This window comes from Equus quagga, chromosome 4, assembly GCF_021613505.1.
Source record: "Equus quagga isolate Etosha38 chromosome 4, UCLA_HA_Equagga_1.0, whole genome shotgun sequence".
Taxonomy (NCBI): domain Eukaryota; kingdom Metazoa; phylum Chordata; class Mammalia; order Perissodactyla; family Equidae; genus Equus; species Equus quagga.
In genome coordinates, this window is record NC_060270.1 from 91,212,043 (window position 1) to 91,235,020 (window position 22,978).

Below are 22,978 nucleotides of genomic sequence, written 5' to 3' on the forward strand. Positions count from 1 at the left end.
TCTTCTCAGTCCATAACAGATCAAGCAGGGATCGGCATGATGGAAGAATGAGGAAACACAGAAAGCATTTGCACAAAAGTCAAGAATGTTACAAAGATGCCCACTGTTCTGTCATTTAACATTGTGGTGAAGGGAACCGACCAAGAGGAAGATATTAGAAGTTTTAAAAAAAATCAAATAGGTAAAGTTAAAACACCTGTGCACAGATGATGTGATTGTATAACTGGAATCATCACCCAAAATAAAATCAACTGAGTAACTATTAGAAATAATAAGAGAATTTACTAAGATCTTGTGGCAGAAGATTAATATATCCATATAGGTAACTTGTGTGTTTACCAAAATAACTTTCAATTAAGTTCTTACTGCCGTCTTATACCTAGACATATTGTTTTGTATTAATTTCCTATGGCTACTGTAACAAATTACCACAAACTTGGTGGCTTAAGGCAACAAATATTTATTCTCTCATAGTTCCAGATGCCAGAAATCTGAAATCAATGTCACTGGGCCAAAATTAAGGTATTGGCAGGGTCCTTCTCCCCTCTAAAGGTTCTAGGGAGTAGAATCATTTCCTTGCCTCTTCCAGCTTCTGGTGGCTGTCAGCATTCCTTGGCTTAGGGCCACATCATTTCAATCTTGGTGTGTCTGGACACACTGCCTCCTCCCCTCCTGTGTGTATCTGCTCTTCTCTTATAAGGATCCTTGTGATTGCATTTAGAACCCACCTGGATAATCCAAGATAATTGGCACAGTTCAAAATCCTTAACTTAATCACGTCTGGAAAGATCCTTTTTCCTTATCAGGTAACATTTACAGGTCCCAGGGATTAGGACATGATATCTTTGGGTGGCCATTATTCAGCCTTTGTATGTAATGAATTAAGTTCCTTCCTATGCATCTAGAATGGTACTAGTTGTCTACCATCTTTGGGAGAATCAGGAAAGTACCAGCCTTGAGATAATTAAGAAAATAGTCACATGTTTCTTTAGAGTGTAATTCTCTCACAGAACCCTAGCTGAAAAAAGCTATATTGGTGTAAGAATTGACAGAATGAACAGGATTATGAACTATAGCAACAGACCTAATAAATGCAGGAATATTGAAAATGATGAGGATGGCATCTCATGTCAGTGGGAAAAGATAGACTATTTAATACATGTTGTTGAGAATTTAAAAGTGAGACCAGTCAGTATTGTTACAGGTTTTTCTCCAGGTATATTCAGCTGCATGATATAGGCCTCATCTGGTCTAAAGAAATAGATCCCTTTGGTATTATGGAAAGATGCCCTTGTTAAATTAAAAAAAGTGAATTATAGGACATTATAAATAGAATGTTCTCATTTGAATAATTTTTTAAAAGGAGATACATACATGCTTATTTACATTTATACAAAACTTTGATTTGTTTCTGCAAGGTTTAGCTGAGCATGGTTTTCATATGATCATTCTAAACAATAAATGTGCAAGCATCACATGATCCTGAGCAAACCATGCCTGTTATTTTTACTATATTAGTAGGTGACAAATATAAGATAGGTCTGAATTATAAAATTGAGGTAACAGGCAGGTAGTGATTATTTTAAAGAAAGGAATGCATTTCTGAATGCTTTTTAATTTGATCTTTTAAAAATTAAGCTTCAGTTATTCAGTTTTAAAAAGTAAACAGCGTACCTATTTTGAACTTAATGCAGCATATAAAATTGTTTATGTGAATTGTATGTGTTTCTGAGCACTTTTTTATAAATGCTTGAAAGTTTTAGTGTGTAAGAACTTTATAAAACCATGAAGCAAATGCTTATGAAATATCGGAAGGATTTAGATGGATTATCAGCCAGATTGAACATCTACTGAACACAGCTAGTAAGAGAACATAAAAAGAAAAAAAAAAGTTGGAAATGAAAAGAGAGAAAGATGAATCAAATGTGTATAAAGGATGTAAATAATTAATAAGCGATACTCAATAGCAAAGAGAGAACGTGGGATACATCTGGAAGCAATGCAAGGCATGATATTGGAGACAGCAGTTAAAGACATTGAATGAATACACATGACATCTGATAGAGCATCTTCAGTTGACCTACTCTCTGAATTTTCTTATCTGAATTCTCTGTAAGAACTGCTTCTAGGAATTAGACACAAACCCAGAGACAACTCAGCCAAGAGACTTTTTACCAGTGGTATTAAATTTCTACCTGTATTTAGGAAGACTCAAATATGTAGTGTTCTCTCTAGATTTCAGTCATTGAACCCTGACAGAGAACAAGATTGTTTCATTTATAGTGAATCGTGATACAATTATAATTTATAATTATAGGTATTGGGTAGTATATTGTGTTTCCATGGGTAGAGTTAGTACAGGTTTATAAATTGCAGTTCTGAAAGGCAAGAAGCTGTGAAATTCAAGTTTCATTTTCCAACTTATTTTGGCTGCAAAACCTAACTGACCTGGGAACCAAGGGTGCACTTAAGTTCATCATGAATTTAAAAGCTATTTATGACTATATATCAGATAAGAGGTTAATATCCCAAATATAAGGAACTCATACAACTCAGCCAAAAAACAAATATCCAATTAAAAAATGGGCAGAGGATCTGAATACACGTTTTTCCAAAAAAGACATACAGATGGCCAACAGGTACATGAAAAGGTGTTTAACATCGCTAATCATCAGGGAAATGCAAATCAAAACCACAATGAGACATCACTTCACACCTTTAAAAATGGCTATTATCAAAAAGATAATAAATGACAAGTGCTGGTAAGGACATGGAGAAAAGGGAAGCTTTGTGCACTGTTGGTGGGAATGTAAGTTGGCACAGCCATTATGGAGAACAGTATGGCAATTCTTCAAAAAACTAAAAGTAGACCTATCATATGGTCCCACTTCTGGGTATATATCTGAAGGAAATGAAATCATGAAGAGACATCTGTACCCCCATGCTCACTGCAACATTAACATGGAAACAACTTAAGTGTCCATCGATGGATGAATGAATGAATGGATATAGACAATGTTACTGGTATATATAAGATTTATGTGATATATTTGTGAAAATGTGATATATATATATATCTTTTTATGACTGAAATATATATATTTATATATATTTCATAAAAAGAAGTAAATTTTATTTGTGACAACATGATTAGACCTTGAGGGCATTATACTAAGTGAAACATCAGACAGAGAATGACATACTGTATGAACTCACTTATATGTGGAATCTAAAAAAAAAAAGCCCACGCTTATAGAAACACAGAATAGAATGGTGATTGCCATGGGCTGGGAAGTGGGAGAAATGGGGAGATTTTGGTCAAAGGGTACAAACTTCCAGTTATAAGATGAATAAGTTCTTGGGATCTAATATTCAGCATGATACCTATGGTTAACAATACTGTATTATATACTTGAAAGTTGCAAGAGAGTAGATCTTAAATGTTCTCGCCAAAAAAAAAGTTGTAATTAGATAAGATGATGAATGTCTTAACTAGCATTATTATGGTAATCATTTTGCAACATAAACATGTATCAAATCATCATTGTACACCTTAAATTTACCAATGTTATATGTCAGTTGTAGCTCAATAAAGCTGGGAAAATAAAAGACATCTTCTGAGAAAAAAATAAAAGCTATTTATGAATATGTGAAATTATTTATGTTCCATGTTTGTATCAAAGGGTGAATATTCACTCCAGAAATATTAATGTATTTGATTACGAGATGCTACCTATACATCATTGGCTGGTGTTACTTAATAGGCAGTAAGTGCATCAGATTACGTTTCTAAATCTGAAAAACTCCAGCTTCCTAAATACATTTGTCCCCAAAAGTTTCTAAGACAGGTATATAAAATTTACAGAGTGAAACATGCAAGAAATTACTGGTGGTGTTTATCTGTGGAGAGAAGAGATGGTGCTTTTATTTTTCACTTATACCCTTCTATATGCTTTGATTTTACCATGATCATGAATTATTTTAATAAATAAAAAATGACTTTAAAAATAAACAAATTATGTTATATCTCTGTGATAGGGAAAAAATCAGTTTCCTTTTTGCTCTATCATGATTTTTAAGTGGATGTACTCTTAACCAAGAATCCAGAGAAAGGGGCGATTACTGTGAGCGGGAGTGGACAGGACTTTATGGAAAATTTGAGGCTTAGGCTAAGTCTTTAAATATGAGGAGGGTTTGGAGAATGAGAAAGGCTATGGAAGAGCATGCCAGAAGGAAGGATGATGTTAGATGAAAATACATGTGATGTATACTTTGGGTGGACTGAGCTTCTTGCTAATTGTACAAATCTGTTTGTTTACTTTATATTATCCAATTATACTTTAGTTCCTATGTATAAGACTTGAAAATATGTTGCAGTGGAGAATTAAGCTTAATAGAATTTTCCTTCCATTATTCCACATTAATTAATCAATTGATTTTATGTAGCTTGCATGTCATAGAATTGTGAAGACATGAAATAAGGACACTACTGTTCTTCCCTCACCCACATAGCTACTTTAGTAGGTTTGAATTATAAAACTCTTCATTTCAGGGTCTGGCCCAGTGGCACAGTGGTTGAGTTCGCATGTTCCGCTTTGGCGGCCTGGGGTTAGCCAGTTTGGATCCTGGATGCAGACGTGGCCCTGCTTGGCAAGCCATGCTGTGGCATGTGTCCCACATATAAAAAGTAGAGGAAGATGCGTGGATGTTAGCTCAGGGCCACTCTTCCTCAGCAAAAAGAGGAGGATTGGTGGCAGGTGTTAGCTCAGGGCTAATCTTCCTCAAAAAAATAAATAAATAAATAAATAAATAAATAAACTCTTCATTTCTTTTAGGTGAAATGTGTGACTGGGAACTATTTTGTGATCTTACTACGTATCTTGTGTAACATTTTTAGTTATCGGTTATTCTTGTTTTTAAGAAGGTTGCCTGTAAACATCACTTGACTATTACAATGATTTTTATAGATTCTTTTTGCTTGTTTGTCAGTTATGGACTCTTTGTTCCCCAACTTTCTCTTTAATTACTTATTTTTCTTAGAAACTTTAAAACTAAACTTTTAATAACAAAGCACATATTTCCATGAATTATAAAGTTAATAGAAATAGTGTCACCAAGCACCTCTGTTCTATAAATTATAGTAAAAGAATTTATTTGGAGCAAATTAAATTTTAATTAAGTGTCTCCAGCTAGGTTTCTGCATGGGATTTATTAAACATCTTTATATTTAATACAAAATTTTTCCAAATCCAAATGTGATTTTTAACCCTTATTATTACTTCTGTCTTTTCAGTGATATTAATATTTTGTAGCATCTTCATTTGATTTTACCATGAATGCATAGATTTTTATCACCTTCTAAAACTGATTATGTCAACATAATACTCCATTGAATTTGCTACACATGACCATTTATATATATTCTTGTGTTGTTTGAGATTTTTCGTTTCATTTATTACTTCATAATAAAAATATAGAATAAACACTGCTACCTATTGAAGGTTGGCATTAGTTTTTCATTTCTTTTTGAGTTCCAACTAAAATTCTAATGTGGACTTTATTTAAAAAGCTTAATTACATTTGATCACAGTATCTTTATGCTATGTAATAGATCTCAGTATCATTTTCATTTCAAAAAGAAAAGTAAAGCCGTAAAACTACTTATTTCCAGCTGCAAGCATTAGTCAAATTTCTTCATCCTAAATAAGACCTATACACTGATTTTCATGCAAATCAATTGCTACTGCCATGTTTTCTTCACGTGTATGTACCCTACCCATCATCCCTTTCTACCTCCAATGTTAAGAGTGTACCATTTATGAAATACTGCTGAATTCTTTTTTTTCTAATACTTCAAACATACAACATTATTTTACACAGACAATTCAAGAGATAGCAGGTTTATAAAGTGATTGGGAAGCTCACATTTTGCTAAATTACCTAGATCCAATTGTATTTTATACTGTATGTTATTAAACATTTTAATAATGTTAAATTTATGATCTTTGAAGGCCAAAGAACAACAAAAAGGAATATTTTAATATTGTTGTTGTGATTTACCACATATTAGGATAAATATTGGGAGCAGCTTGAATTTAGCTCATGGTCATATACTAGAATCTAGTACTAATTACTAGTAATCTAGTAATCATATTATTATATTATAAATCAAAGGTTACCCATTTTACTTCCATTGTTCAATGTGAATAAAACACAAATTATAAAAAGATAATTTAGAAGGTGAAATAAACATTGATAATAATTTTATCCTGTTACAATTTATTTTCTGTGACTATTAAAGAAAGTGTGTTGATTTCTTGCTACATATATAGAGTGTTTTGATTCTTGTAAATTTTCACTTATTCCTTTGTTTTATTATTTACGCTCTAAAAAAGTTTTGTCTTTACATAGTTCCTATATATATGTACACATATACACACACAGACACAGGCATACACACACACATACAATAGAAGATTATGCAGTTGTAAATTCGGTGTAGGCTTTCCCAATCTACTAAAGTAAATTTCTCTCTTTATCCATTCTGACTAGCTGTGATCTGCCAGTGGAAGTTGCTGTTCAGCAGATTTTAATACCTGAATAATTGAGCCAATTATGTGTCCTCATGAGTAATATCTTCAGCTCAAGCCTGCTAGAACATGAGTCTGGGACCCAAACAAATGAGTATGGATTTTGGTGGACTTTGCTGTCTCTTTCTTGTTTGTTTTTTCCTCTATAATTCATCTTTTACATGTTAAAACTTAAGGTGGTTCAAATTCAGATTCTAGTTTCTTCATTCTTTCAATCTTCTGATTGAATTTTCAATTTTAAATTTTCTCTAGTTTCCAAAAGCCATTGATCAAAGTGATCCTATTATGGTGGCTTTAGATTGGTTTATAAACATTCTCTAACTTAATTTGGAATAAAAAGAATTTGGACTTTGGATTCAGAAAGAAAATTGCCAGATTAACTCTCTATGACTATTTTCAGCATTTGATTGAAACTTTTAATTTTTGTTGTATCTTTTTTTTTTTTTTTTTTGAGGAAGATTAGCCCTGAGCTAACTACTGCCAATCCTCCTCTTTTTGCTGAGGAAGACTGGCCCTGAGCTAACATCCATGCCCATCTTCCTCTACTTTATACATGGGATGCCTACCACAACATGGCTTTTGCCAAGCGGTACCATGTCCACACCCGGGATCCAAACTGGCGAACCCTGGGCTGCAGAGAAGCAGAACATGTGAACTTAACCACTGTGCCACCAGGCTGTCCCCCTGTTGTATCTTTGAAGTAAGGACATACTACAGTCTGACCCAGGCTTATTCTATTATTTGATTCTTTTCTTAACTTATCCGTACTATTATATGTCTTCCATGTTTAGATTTATTTGTGTGTGTTTAGATTTTTAAATGTGAAATATGTGAAGAACTCTATTACTGTTTTCTTTTAAGTAGATCTTACAAGATCACTGTGGTTATTCACAGTCACAAACAGAAATATTTTCCTAGTATAATTCATCATGACAGCTTATTCTAAATACTTTAGAAATTGAAGATTATCTGATAAAATGAGTCCAGTTTTTTTAAAGAAAAAATTTTAATGACAGCTTTATTATCATTCATTTGATATAAAAGTTCACAATTTTACATTATACAATTCAGTGCTTTTTAGTATATTCATGATGTTGTACATCAATCACCACTATCTGATTTCAAAACGTTTTTATCACGCCAGTAAGAAACCCTATGCACCGTAGGAGTCACTCTTCATTCCCCTCTACTGCAAGCCCCTGGCGACCAGTAATCTATTTGCCACTATAGCATTGCCTGTTTAGGACATTTCATACACAGAGAACCAGACAATATGTGGATTTTTGTGTCTGGCTTCTTTCACTTGGCGTAATATTTCAAGATTCATCCATGTTGTGGCATATGTGAGAATTTCCTTTTTATGACCAAGTAATGTTTCATTGTATGGGTATACTACATTTTGTGTATTTAGTCATTTGTTTGTGAGAGTCCATTCTTTTTGAATCAGTTATTAGTCTTTAGTGACAAGAAGCCTGAAATTATAGTTTGGTACAGAGCAGTCTTTGATGTATGTTTTAGACATTAAAAACCTGTGTTTTTAAAAATAATAATTGTATACTTGTTTAGTAGCTGTAATGAATTTAAGCTTGCCTTTCAAAAATTCTAAAATCTTCTAATTCTGGAATGCATCTGGCTTTCAAAAGTTTTGGATGAAAGATTGTGTGTAATATCTGAAAATTAAGAGGGGAGGGATATTTGGTCATCTGTAGAGGAGAATATTCAATTTATTCTGAGTAAACATTCACTAAATCCTTCTTTCTTTTTCCTTATATGTATAAATAAAGGGCATCTTTATTGACAATAATTTAAAATCTTTGTCTTACTCCCCTGATCTAATTGGTCAGTATGCCCAATGGATTCTACCTTATTACTATCTCTAATTTATTCTCCCTTTTCTGTTCTCACCTCTAGAAACTGAATTTGTTTTTGTCCTAGATTATAATGTAGCAGCTTCTTTATATCTATCAGCAGCTTGCTTTATATCTATTAGAGAATTTATCAAACTGTATTTTAACAATCTGTATACTTGTCTCTTTTCCAGCCACTGGCCGGTAAGTAAGCTCTTTGCAAGCGAGAACTGTCATTTATCTCTTGGCTTTTTTCTACAGTGGATGGCAGAGAGTTTGTACTCATCTGTTTGCTGAAGGAATAATGAGTGAATGAGTAGAGAAACAAATATTTTCACTTATTTTTTTTCTATTGTTGGGAAAATGTTTCTTAACACTTTTTTAATAGATAAATCTTAAAATTTCAAAAAGGATGTCATTGTTTTTAAGTTACAAAAATGTTGGGAAGCTATATTTTTAAAAATTGTATCATAAAATTCATTTTAAATATAAACTAGTATTTATTATGCATAATAAAGGCATTTAAGCTTTTTCCCCTTCTAGTAAATGTCTTGCTACTTAATTTATTTTAAATTATGTAGGGGGAAAATGATTTGACCCCAGTAAATATAAAATTAAGATGATATTTTAAACAATATTTGACTTTGAGACCAAATGAGTATTTAAATGTGTATTGAAGAGTAATTCTAAGTTACATCATCAAAAGTAGGTAGAAAACTGCTTTGATGATCTCTTCCTTATATCGTATGCTTTTGAAATCAGCTAGTTCTAGTTTCTAAATTAGAGAAGATTTTGCTTAAGAAAAATTTGGATATGATCATCACCATTATTCTTTTAATAAAGTGAAACTTTTAAAAGTTCCTTTTGATTACGTAAATGCAGCTTATAGGTTTGATGATGGTTATCTTAAGGCAAATTTACTGTCTTGATAGTATTTTTATGCTTCTCATTAATTATATGTCACTAAAAGTTTCTTTGTGCTTGCTATTTTTAACCAGCAATCTATGTGAGAGTAAATTTCAAAATGTAGGACTGAGAGTTAAACAATTTAAACTTATGTAGTAATCACAAACACCATGGTGTCAAGGAGGTCATCCAAGTGATCAGCTGACTGAGTGGCTGAGGTACAAGCACACTTCTAAAGCCCCTGGGGTAGTCATTCACTCAAATGCCTTGGGTGATCTTGAGGGGAAGAAATATTTAAATAACTATGCAGTTATTAGATTTTTTTAATTACAAGTTTAAACAGATGTCATTAATGCCTTTAACATTATGAACTCCTTGGAAAACTCTGTGACCTTCTAGATCGGGCTCAACAAACTTTTTTTGTAAAAGGCCAGATGGTAAATATTTTAGGCTTTCTAGGCTGGAATGTCCCTGAAACTACTCAGCTCTGCTGTTGAGATGTGAAAGCAGCCATAGGAAATACATAAACAAATGAGCATGACTGTTTTCCAGCTTTGTTTGTGGACACTGACGTTTCAATTTCATCGATGTTCATCAGTGATATTGGCCTATAGTTTTCCTTCTTTGTGTTGCCCTTGTCAGGTTTGGGGATCAGAGTGATGTTGGCTTCATAGAATGTGTTAGGGAGTGCTCCATCTTCCTCAATTTTCTGGAATAGTTTGAGAAGGATGGGTATTGAATCTTCTTTGAATGTTTGGTAGAATTCTCCGGAGAAGCTGTCTGGTCCTGAACTCTTATTTTTGGGGAGGTTTTTGATTACTGTTTCTATTTCTTTACTTGTGATTGGTCTATTCAGATTCTCTATTTCTTCCTGATTCAGTTTGGGGAGGTTGTAAGAGTCTAGGAATTTATCCATTTCTTCTAGGTTGTTCAATTTGTTGGCATGTAGTTTTTCATAGTAGTCTCGTACGATCCCTTGTATTTCTTTGGTATCAGTTGTGATTTCTCCTCTCTCATTTCTAGTTTTATTTATTTGAGACTTCTCTCTTTGTTTCTTAGTGAGTCTGGCTAAGGGTTTGTTGATTTTGTTAATTTTTTCGAAGAACCAACTCTTTGTTTCATTGATCCTTTCTACTGTCTTTTTTGTTTCAATATTGTTTATTTCTGCTCTAATTTTTATTATTTCCCTCCTTCTACTGACTTTGGGCTTTGTTTGTTCTTTTTCTAATTCTGTTAGGTGTCGTTTGAGGTTGCTTATGTGAGATTTTTCTTGTTTATTGAGGTGAGCCTGTATTGCAATGAATTTCACTCTTAGGACTGCTTTTGCTGCATCCCAAATGAGTTCGTATGGCATGTTTTCATCTTCATTTTCATTTGTCTCCAGATAATATTTGATTTCTTCTTTAATTTCTTCAATAATCCATTGTTTGTTCAGTAGCATGTTGTTTAGTCTCCACGTTTTTGCCCCTTTCCCAGCTTTATTCTTGTAGTTGATTTCTAGTTTCATAGCATTATGATCTGAAAAGATGCTCGATATTATTTCAACCCTCTTGAATTTATTGATGCTGGCTTTGTTTCCCAAGATATGGTCTATCCTTGAGAATGTTCCATGTGCGCTTGAGAAGAATGTGTAACCTGCTGTTTTTGGATGAAGTGTTCTATATATGTCTATTAAGTCCATCTGGTGTAATTTTTCATTTAATTCTATAATTTCCTTGTTGATTTTCTATCTGGATGATCTATCCATTGGTGTTAATGGGGTGTTGAGGTCCCCTACTATTATTGTATTGTAGTTGATGTCTCCTTTTAGTTTTGCTAAGAGTTGCTTTACAAATTTTGGTGCTCCTGTGTTGAGTGCGTATATATTTATAAGTGTATGTCATCTTGGTGGAGAGTCCCTTTTATCATTATATACTGCCCCTCTTTGTCTGTCTTTATCTGTTTTGCTTTGAAGTCTACTTTGTCTGATATTAGTATAGCGACACCTGCTTTCTTTTGTTCATTATTAGTTTGGAGTATTGTCTTCCATCCCTTTCTGTCCTCTTCTTCTTCTCTTCTCCCTCTGGTATACCTATAATCCTTATGTTGCATCTCCTAATTGAATCGGATAATTCTCGGAGAGTTTCTTCATTTCTTTTTAGTCTTATTTCTCTCTCCTCCTCTGCCTGCAGCATTTCTATATTCCTATCCTCCAAATTGGTAATTCTGTCCTCCATATTATCGACCCTACTGTTCAGAGAGTCCAGATTTTTCTTAATCGCCTCCATTGTATTCTTCATTTCCAGTATTTCTGATTCGTTCTTCTTTATACTATGAAGCTCTTTTGTGACATAGCTCCTGAACTCGTTGGTTTGTCTATCTGTATTCTCTTTTAACTCATTGAGTTTTTTAATAGTGGCTGTTTTGAAGTCATCACCATTTAGGTTATAGATTTCATTGTCTTTGGGATTGTTTTCTGGGTATTTGTCATTTTCCTTCTGTTCTGGAGATTTAATATATTTTTTCATAGTGCTTGATGGCATAGATTTGTGCCTCCGCATAGAGATAGAGTTTAGTTACAGCTTCCACTTGTTTCTACTGGTGTGTGTGTCGGGGGTGGGGAGCAGCTGTTTAGACTGCACTGACCAGGAACCCTGTCAGCTATTGCTAACTGGACCTGGGCCCCTCCTCATAGTCACAGTGGTCCTGTGGGGTCCCTCGTCAGCTGTGGGGGCCATCGCAAGGGGGCTTCAGGCTGCTGGTGCCTACTGTTGCAGACCACCTAGACGTGCTCCCTCCTTAGGGTCTGCAGCAGTGTTATGGGCTTTCCCAGTGGCTGGGAGCAGGATCACCTATATTTGCAGCTCTGTCACTGTCAGAGCCCATAAAATCTCACTTGTCCACTATAGGTCACAGCAGAGCTATGGGTATCTTCTGCAGTCTGTGGTTAGCTCACGTAGCTATGCTACTTTTGCCCCAGCGCCTTCCAGCCTTGTGATTGCTGGGCGGGGTCTCTCCACTAGTGCTGTACAGAGGCTTTCACTGAGGCTGCTGTGAGAGTATAGAGTTTCCCCCTGGGCCATGGAGCCAGGCCGCTGGAACTCCACCCAGCCCCAGACCACTCCCACGGGATCTCCTGGAGCCCCTTGCCCGATCTGGGGGCCAGCTGGAGTCCGTGAGTCTGGCAGTGTTTGGCGGGCTGCTGCCCTGCCCAGGGTCCTCCTCTTCGGGACCCTCCCGGCGTTCTGAATGCTGGGTGGGGCCTCTCCACTAATGGCGAGTAGAGGCTTTCCCTGCCTCCGATACAGGACCCTTGAGTTTCCCCCAGGGCTGTGGAGCTGGGCTGCTGGAACTCCACCCAGCCCCAGTTCTCTCCCCCGGGATCTCTGGGAGCCCCTTGCCCTGTCTGGGGGACAGCAGGAGTCCATGAGTCCAGTGGCAGCTGGCTGGCTGCCGCCCTGCCCAGGATTCTCCTCTTCGGGAGCCTCCCTGTGTTCTGAACGCTGGGCGGGGCCTCCCTGCTAATGGCGAGTAGAGGCTTTCCCTCCCACTGGTGTGGGACCCTGGAGTTTCCCCCTGGGCCACGGAACCGGGCCACTGGATCTCCAACCAGCCCCAGTCCTCTCCCACGGGATTTCCAGGAGCCCCTTGCTCTGTCTGGGGGACAGCCAGGGTCCGGGCATCCAGGGGCAGCTGGCTGGCTGCTGCCCTGCCCGGATTCTCCTCTTTGGGACCCTCCCAGTGTTCTGAGTGCTGGGCGGGACCTCTCTGCTAATGGCGAGTAGAGGCTTTCCCTGCTGCCGGTACAGGACCCTGGAGTTTCCCCCTGGGCTGCGAAGCCAGGTCGCTGGAACTCCACCCAGCCCCAGTCCTCTCCCATGGGATCTCCGGGAGGCCTTGCCCTGTCTGGGGGACAGCCAGAGTGTGTGAGTCCGGTGGCGGCTGGCTAGCTGCTGCCCTCTCTGGGATTCTCCTCTTTGGGAGCCTCCCGGTGTTCTGAATGCTGGGAAGGGCCTCTCCACTAATGGCGAGCAGAGGCTTTCCCTCCCACCGGTGTGGGACCCTGGAGTTTCCCCCTGGGCTTAGGTGTAATCGCGGGGGTTTTAGGTAGGGCTGTAGTCACCTGTTTCCACCGTTGCTCCTCCAGGAGTGCGTACACTCCTGCCCTTGGTGCATGGAGATGCTATGGGGGAGTCTGCTGGAAGAAAGCCACTTTCAGGTACTAGGCTCTTTGGGGGTCAGGGGTCAGAGAGTTTTCACCTATCTCCACGTCCTCCCGGAGGGAAGTCCATCTGCCTTCTCATGTATAGCAGCACAGGTCTCTCAGGCATCCTGAGATGCTATATGGATATCCTTTGTTAACCAATGAATGTCCAATTAGTTGTAGATTCGAAGAGGGAGAGACAAAGAAGACTACTCACTCCGCCATCTTGGTTATGTCATCTGAAATTTCAATTTCAGATAATTTTCAGATATCTTGAAATTTTTTTCTTTTGATGCTTTTTGAACCATTTAAAAATATAAATATTGTTCTTGGCTTTCAAGCCATATAAAAACAGGTGGCAGACCAGATTTGCTCTGCAGGCTGAAGTTTGCTAACCCCTGCTCTAGGTGGTTAAATCCACTGGTTGGGAAAATTTGCTCTAGTGGTACATTCCTAAACTCCTCAACTACCAAATCTATCACACCATCCCAAAGTTCTTACTGTTTTGAGCATATGCCTGAAAACGAAAGATGTTCAATTTCTAACCAGTAGCTTCTGTGTAACTCTAATAATGTTGCTTCTCTATCCCACTTCACAAGTAGCTCACAGAAGTAGGTAAAAAGGAATTTCAGCACTGCCTGCTGTGAAACTAATTGTCTTTTGTAAGGATGATGTAGTGTGATATAATGAAAATAAAATGGGGAGACTTGGAAATCAAGCTGTACCCTGGTTCTATCACAGCTCAAAATGGTCAAGTTTCTCAAACCTCTGAGGTTCCATTTTCTACCTGCTCATCTGGAAGAAGTATTAAGTGATTATAATGTAATAGTAGATATGAAATCACTGGTAAAGTAAAAATGTAACATAAATATTGCCATTGTGGCAGTGGTTGCCCTTTATTATTTACCCTTAGGTATGATTTCTGGCAGGGCTCTCTATACATTCTGATAATAGCCCTCTTGAAGATTAGGTATAGATTAAGGATTGCACATAAATTTTCTCCAGGTGTTTTGCCTCCATCCTCTCATGCTTATAAGCTACTCTCATTTTTTACTGTATAGACCTACCAGGTTCACTACTAATAGTACTATGAAATTTCAAATTTTATTCCACATGTTCTTTCTTATCGCTACTCTGTGAAGGCAGAGATTTTGTCTATTCTGTCCCTGCTGTATCCTCAGTACCCAAAACAATGTCTGGAATATATTTCAGTCTCATAAATATTATCTGAGTGAATCAGTGACACAAATAATTTCATATGTCACTTGCCTTTCATTATCAAAAGGAATACAAAAGCTCGTTATAAACAGTGTTTTTAAATGCATAAAATAAAATATGTAGGATTACAAAGGAAATCTAATTTATTTAACTTTACTGATATAGTTCTATCCACACACCCTTTGAGGGTCCATGGACATTGCATTTTGAAATATGAAAGAATTCTTTTAACAGGTATCAGGGAACGCACAATCCATAACTATAAATTACAAAATTACTTGATAGAATATAAAACAAATGCAAGCTTTATTTGGTCTCTTCTCTAAGAAATCCTTACTCTGCACTTTTAAGTTATAACACGAAGAACAATGGATTTCTTTAAAGCCTATTTTGGTTAAATTTCTTTTGGTTGCAACAAGAAAAGCAGATTTTGGTAAACTTATTCAGAAAGGGCATTTGTCTGGGAAAATGCTAGAGTATCTCAGAGAATTGGCAGATGGGAAGGAAAAAGCAAGAATATCTCTGGGAATTTCAGCTTTCTCTAGAGTAGAGCCATTGGTGGTGGCTCCCAGTCGTGTGTCTAGATTTCAAAATACTGGAAGAGAAACCTAACTGGTCCAGCTTACATCAGAGATGCATGCCTGCATTGGTCAGCCAAAGTCAGATGGTCGAATCATGTAGAGCTGTCAGCACTGAGGACCACTATTTGATAGCAGGATAAGCTGAGAAGCCACCTCAAGAGATATATAGTCTTATTCATCTGATTCTAGAAAACAGTACATTTATTTTATACTTATTAATTTCTCAAGATAAAACATTTCACTTGAAGCTGCACAACAACTTTGTCTATTGAGAATTAGATAGACTACATTTACAGTTATGAATTCTAATGTCTGCCAGATCACCCACTGCCATATTGGTAAATGGCTTATCATATAATACAGCCAGTATAATGTAGTGGCAATATAGCATAAGGGTTAAGTGTGTAAGCCCTTGAGACAGACTTGTATGGCTTCACGTGCTAGCTCTATCATTTAACTAGCTGTCAAAGTTTGGACAAGTTACTCAATCTCTCCCCTTCATTTTCATGGCTATAAAAGGAAGTTTATCAGTGAGCTTTTGCTGTAGTACAAACCACCACGAAATCTCACTGGCATACCACAGTAAGCATTTAGTTCTTACTCAGAAGTCTGCAAGTATGGAGGAGTGGGTCTGATCCAGGCTTAGCTCAGCTGGACGTGGTTCCAAGTAGAGGATGAGTCTAGGTCTGTGCCACATGTTTCTCATCTTGCTTGGATCGACAACTATCGGAAGCATTTTTTTCTCAGAGTGAAAGATAGGATAACAAGGAAAGAAGCCCAACTGCACAAGCATATTTCAAGGCTCTGCTTGTATGATACCTGCTGTTACTCCATTGGTGAAAGCAAGCCACATGGCCACGCCCAAAGTCAAAGAGAGAGATATACATACACCTTCCCTGGTGGTGTGGTGGGACAATGGAGGAGTGATCCAATCCAGCATAGGGTGGTATTAGTACCTATCTAATGGAGTTGTTGTGTATTTAAATATGTAAAGATCTTAGAATAGTGCCTGGCACATAGTAAATGCTCAATAAATATTTGTTATTGTTAGGGATACTCTTATGCAGAGACTCATACAAAAATTCAGGATTGTGTATCTGTGATATAAAATACAGATTTGGCACATGTTTCATTTCATTGGGGTTAGATATGTTTAAATTTAATTAAAAACGAGTGTCTATTTTTTTAATTGTAGAGTAGATGAGCAGGATTATATATCTTTCAGACTGGTCAGCCAGCTTATGGGATAGTGATTGCTGCCTCAATTATTTGACTGTTAGTAGAATCATAGAACTACTAAAGATCATTGAGTTTTACCTTCTCGTTTTACAAATAATGAATTGGGCAAGAATGATAAGATGTGTGAATCAAAGAGAAAGAGCTAGATGGATGGAGGATGGATGGATGAATGATAAATAGATAATTAACTAGAGAATGGGAATTCAGGAAGCAAACCAAGATCTCTAGAATTCTACTTAACAGCTCTTCCCACTGTATTACACAGCCCAGGTGTTGTTTTCTGTAGTTTTATCTAAGTGTCATTTATCACTTTTTTTTCTTTTAGTGAACCTTAAAAGAAGAAAAAATTTTAAGAAGCTTTTTAAATAATTTTTTCAAGTATCCTTTCAATTAACAGAAATTATATTACTATAGGATAGGATTTACTTATAATGTAAACAACAAAAACAACTAATCCTTACAGAAGCCTTCATTTATCCACTTAACTAATATTTACTGAGTGTTTATTAACTGTTAGGCACTGGACATACAGCAACAAAAAAAAAGATCTCTGGTCTGGTGAGCATGCCAAGTGATCATTGCTTTGTGTTTGATGGAACACAAACATATAGGGGAGACAAGCAATAAAAAAATTAATATGTAGTATATTTCACAATTCATTCCAAGACCAAAAAGCTCTGAAACTGAAAGTTTTTGCAACTCATATAATGGTAAAACCTGACCTAATCTTAAGTTATGTGGTAGTAAAACCGATATGAGGCTATATATTGTCTTTTTAAAAATCCCACTTAGAATGAATATATGTTTTGCTGTAAAATATTAACATACTTGATTTCAGAGTGCTGCCCCAGACCTCGCAGATGGGGGCGGGGAGGGGGAATGTGTTACATAATTGCAGTACATGTACTGTATTACCTTCAAAAGCTCAAATCATACTTAATTCCAAAACACATCTGGCCCCCATAGGGATTGTGTTAGGCTGTATAATATCTATAAATTATAAATAGCATGAATGGAAATGAACCAGATATGGGTATAGGGAATGAAGGCCAGTGGGGAGGGTGCTGAGGGTTGGAGGGTGAGAAGGTTGTTTAGCTAGAGTCGTGAAAGAAGGCCTCTCTGGGAGGTGACTTTTGAGCAGATTCTTGAAACATGCAATGGAACTCTTAAGGGAAAAGAAAAGAGTGTTTCAGTCATTGGGAACAGACATGTGGCTATCTGAAGAAAAGTGTTCCAGTCTGAAGGAAGACCAAGTGTACTTAGCATATTTGAAGAAGAACAAGAAGGCCACTAAGGCTCTAGAATACCAAGCAGGGGGAAGAGTGATGGGATAGGCTGACAGAGAGGTAACCAGTCATCTCAGACAAGATAAGGCTTTTGGACTTTATCATAAATGTTATGGGAAATCTTTGGAGGGTTTGAGCAAGAGAATATCTAAAATCCAGTTTCGTTTTTAAAAATATCACTCTGTTGCTCTGTGGATAATAAAAATATCACTCTTTTGCTATGTGGTTAGTAGATTGTTGCGGTAGTAAGGACTGGGAAAAAAATGATCATGGTTCCGAATGAAATTCAGGAATTTGACGGTGACTTGTTATTTTAATAAAATAATATCTTAATCATACTTTAATAAAATATCTCTTTGAGCAAGTCCAGTGCTATGAATTAAAACCCTAAATATTATTAAACTGTCATGTTTTTTGTTTCTTGTTCTAGAATTTTCTTTAAGCATTAGGGCTAAGAAATTAGCTTGGTCATGATAATGTTCTTCCCATTCTCCCTCCCTCTTCCAAAGATTCTTCTCTTCTACCTGCTGAGAGACAACTGGAGGAAAGAGCCCTGAACTTGGAGTAATAAAAACTGTTTTCTCATGCTGGCTCTGCCACTAATTGGCTGTAACATTGGTTGAGTTGTTTAACCTCTCTGGATTTCAGTTTCCCGTACTGTAAAATATGGGAATTGAATCATCCGGTTGATAGAGCTCTTTCTTACCTGCAGTTATATATTTAACAAGGCCTGTGTGTAAGACTAAAATTATGTAATTCTTAATGAGACCTTGTAAAAATCTCAAAATGTCTTTAAATATGAATCTAAAGGAATATAGAATAACTGGCTACCTGTTCAAAATTGGTAAATTCACCCTTGTTTCCTTTTTAACAGGACCAAGGAAATAAATACCAGAAGCCAAGAGCACAGAATATTTTCCTTCATCAATCCACAAACCCTGATACTTCTCTAATTCCATCAAACACAAAGGAATGATCACCTTTGCAGATGGCCACAGAGGATGTCAGCAATTTTTTGGAGGCAAGCAATGAAATATTTGTGCTATGAGTTTTCTGTTATTAAGTATGTAGAAACAAGTAAAATTGTTTTGCATTTTAATGAAAAAATAAAAAGTGTTCTTTAATATAGCAATTTATGTAAGGATAGCTAAGCTATTTCTCTCTTCCATTTTTTTTTTCTTTTTTTTTGGGCACTGTGGCAAGTCGGAAAATGCATTAAGCTGCTTTTGTGTATTGTTACGTAGTACAGAGCTACATTAAATCCCTAAATACACAATAAAAATTTAAATAACAGAAATTAAGTACCCATATTTGAAAACACAGCTCTTTTCTATCATGGGCACACATATCATACAACTACAAATACTAAACAGTTTAGGAAGTTAGAGTTATTTTCTATTTATTTTACAATTTTCCATACCATGTATGAATTTTTTTATTTAACTCCAGCATTTTTTTTCACTTATTTTTGACAACTATTCTAAAGTGCTCCAAAATCTTGGGAAGTCATCCCTTTATATTCCTCACAGCTTTCTTTTTGTGAGAATCCCGCATCAAACGATCTCATTGAACTTTTAGTTACTTTCTTAGCAGCTCTTAGTCCTCTTGGAAGAACAGTTGGCCAAGAATTGTGGAGCACAGTTCTATTTTCAAAACCGAAATTAATTACATTACCCTTTGAAGGGAAAGTTTGCTTGGAAAGAAATTGACTGTATTTTAAAGAAAAAAATTTAAATGTAAAGTATCTGCCTTCTCTGTCTTCATGAAAAAGACTTAAGTAGAGGAATATAAAATGAAATAAAAGTAAACATAAAAAATTTAAGTGGAATGCACTAAAATTGAACTTTTCAAAGGATTTTATAAAAGAAACTATAGATATGCTCAGAATTTTTTATTTAATCTTAGTAACTCATAGGCCTTAGGTCATCCAGCAAACGAGCCTACTTTTTAAGTTGTACATAGAGGAATACTTTCTACGTAAAGGAGCCTATAAATGTTTAAAGAGCCCAGTGTAGAGCTGAGTTTTCTTTCAGTAACTGGAGTCAAAATTAATTCTTACTCTTCTGTTGGGGAAAATTTCATCTAATTATGTTAAAATTATTCTGCAACTTTTTGGACAGCAGATCCTGATCACCAAAGAAAAGAAAAAGCAGCTGAGTTGCAGTGGCCTAACAGTTATCAAAATAGTATTATTATGCAGTCACCTGGCTTTGTGGAATGTTAGTGGTTATCCACTGGCTGCCTTCTGGCAGAGACACACCTAAACCTTTCTGAACTGCTGATAATGTATGCCTTCTGTTTGTAAGGATCTTCAAAGAAATAGATTCCACTGCTTCCTTCAAGAAACTAATCTAATTTAACAGCGTCCGGAGTGGGAAGTTCTTTCTTATAACCCTTTGCACACTTTTATTAAGTGACTGTTTATAAAACTTCTTTTCTCAGAATTATACTTTAATCGTGATTTAAATCTTTTCTTAGTTTGATATAATCCACTTAACTATTTTAAAAAATATTTAAAATTGATTATTGCTAAATTACTGAAGAGAGTTCCCATAAACAGTCCTTCTCCATAAGCAACCTATTATCAGATTTCTCTGTTTCTTTTTTTCATTCATCCACATATAGTATCTTATTTTGATTTTAAGTTATTCTTTAACCACAACAACATATCTTGTGTCAGCTCTAATTTATATTTCTTCTACGTTCTATTAAGAAGCCTTTTGTTCTCTTTGAATTGCATTCTATTTATGACCATGTCATTAATAAGCCACAGATATTTATATTCTAATTGATAAAGTGCTGACTGTTTCATTTATTTCCTATATTTTAAGGTTTATTTTCAAATTAAAGTGGTAAAAACTTTCAGTAGTTAGAATGGCAACTAGAACATAGCAGGCATGACTTAGAAGTTTGCTGTACAAGAAAACAAGTTCACAGAACAGAGTGACTGATAAACCACAACTGTGCCACACCAACCAGCTGTGTGACCTTGGGCAAATTAGTGATTCTTTTTGACCCCCAATTTGTACATCTTTAAAATTTGGATGCTAATAATAATATGACTGTAAGGATTAAATAGGATAGATAACATAAGTAACAATCTTGGGTACCTAGCACTTGCCTAGGACATAATTCAATAAATAGGTGATGTAATTATTCTACTTTTTGTGAAATGATTAAAAACAGGTTTCCTCATAGTAAGCTCAACTCTTGCAAAAGAAATAATGAATTTGTTGGATATACTCATGCCACATTCCTTTTACATCATTATGTCTGTTGTACTGCTACTAAATTTTGTTTGCATTGAAGTTTCCCAACAAGAAATTTAAGATTTATGTTTAAACATGTGAAAATGCAATTTATCCAGAAATCACTGTTAAAAAACGTAGTTGTTCAAAAAAAAAAGAGATTGTTAACCTTTTAGTCACATGAAACCTGTGTATATTCCAAGTTTTGCAAGAAATTTTACTTGGGTATTCATGAACTCACTACCTGTTCTAAAATTTTCACTTTATATCAACCACTATTATTTGGAGAAATATTTCATATGCAAGGCAAACTGATTTGAAGAATCTTCTTCTTGAGATTAAATATCTTTTATGTATGCATTGATCAAAAATTTATTTAGTCTGAGAAACTGATTTGATATTTCCACTTGAACAATAAAAGTAAACAGACAATTTGGTTCTCTGTATTAGTTTCCTAGGTCTGCTGTAACAAATTACCACAAACTGGGTGGTTTAAATTAGCAAAAATGTATCCTCTCACAGTTCTTGGGCTAGGAGTCTGAAATCAAGTTGTCCATAGGGCCATGCTCTTTTGAAGGCTCTAGGGGAGAATCTGTTCTATGCCTTTCTCTTGGCTTCTGGTGTTTCTGGCAATCCTTGGCTTATCGACTCATCACTTCAATTGCTACATCCTTCATCACATGGTTTTCTCCCTGTATGTTTGTGTCTCCAATCCTCTTATAAGGACACAGTCATAGTGTATTAGGGCCTACCCTAATTCAACATGACCTCATCTTAACTTGATTACATCTGCAAAGACCCTATTTCCAAATAAGGTCACGTTCACCCATGTCCAAGGTTAGAATTTGAATATATCTTTTGAGAGGAACAAAGTTCAACCCGTAACAATGTTTTGTTTTGTTTTGTTTTTAACTGAAAATAAAATTAGGGAAGAAAAATTGATTTTAAAAACAGTTTTCTTCTCCTAGGAAAGAGCTTGTTTCACTTGTGACAAGACATGAGCCACGAGTAGATGTTCATGTTTTGCTTCTAATGATTTGGCAGTACTGTTTCCTGAACATAGATAGTTTCTTGATAATACTTTTTTCCATCTACTCTATAGCTCTTTTGTGTGTGAGTGTGTGTGTTAGGAAAATTGGCCCTGAGCTAACATCTGTTGCCAATCTTCCTCTTTTTTTTTCTTGCTTGAGGAAGATGGTCCCTGAGCTAACATCTGTGCCAGTCTTCCTCCACTTTGTATATGGGACGCTACCACAACATGGCTTGATGAGAAGTGTGTAGGTCCGTGCCTGGGATCCGAACCTGCGAACCCTGGGCCACTGAAGCAGAGCACATGAACCTAACTACTATGCCACCAGGCCAGCCCCTGTAGCTCTTTTTTTAATTATAAAATGATAGCTCTCATTTTGTTTCTTTGTTTACTTGAGATCAGAGTTCAAAGAATAAGGTTACAGGTTTATGATCAAAGGATTGTGTTCATATTACATGTATCAACAAATGAGATGCCCTAAAGACTTTAGAGATGGTATAACAATTGTATTTATAATTGCTCTGATAGTTATACTAATTTGTAAATGAACTGAGTCAGTTTTTCCTTTGCTATGCTTGATTCAGACCAGGACTACTTTTTATTTTCATGAGTAAGAAATTTGCTTTAAAATAAAATTAAGAAAATTGTTGACCTTTCAAAATGAACACAGCCACCATATATTTTTAACCTTAATTTTACTGCTTATTCTAGTAAAGCTCATTCCAGTGAAGTCTTTTTAATATATAACTTGGTATATGGTATATAGGTCATCACTACATTTTTATCATATCTTCTTTGTGGTCATCTCCCATATATTTTTGACAATTGTCACAGACTTTTTATGTAATAA

At 35.9% G+C, this 22,978-nt stretch overlaps 1 long non-coding RNA gene across 1 annotated transcript in view; it reads left to right on the forward strand.

The window, feature by feature from the left end:
* Nucleotides 1-22,178, forward strand: part of LOC124238143 (uncharacterized) — a 210,563-nt gene extending 188,385 nt beyond the window's left edge. Inside the window, exon 4 of the long non-coding RNA XR_006888251.1 lies at nt 18,725-22,178. This is a non-coding gene — a long non-coding RNA (uncharacterized LOC124238143). The remainder of the gene's footprint in view (nt 1-18,724) is intronic.
* Nucleotides 22,179-22,978: the final 800 nt, after the last annotated feature.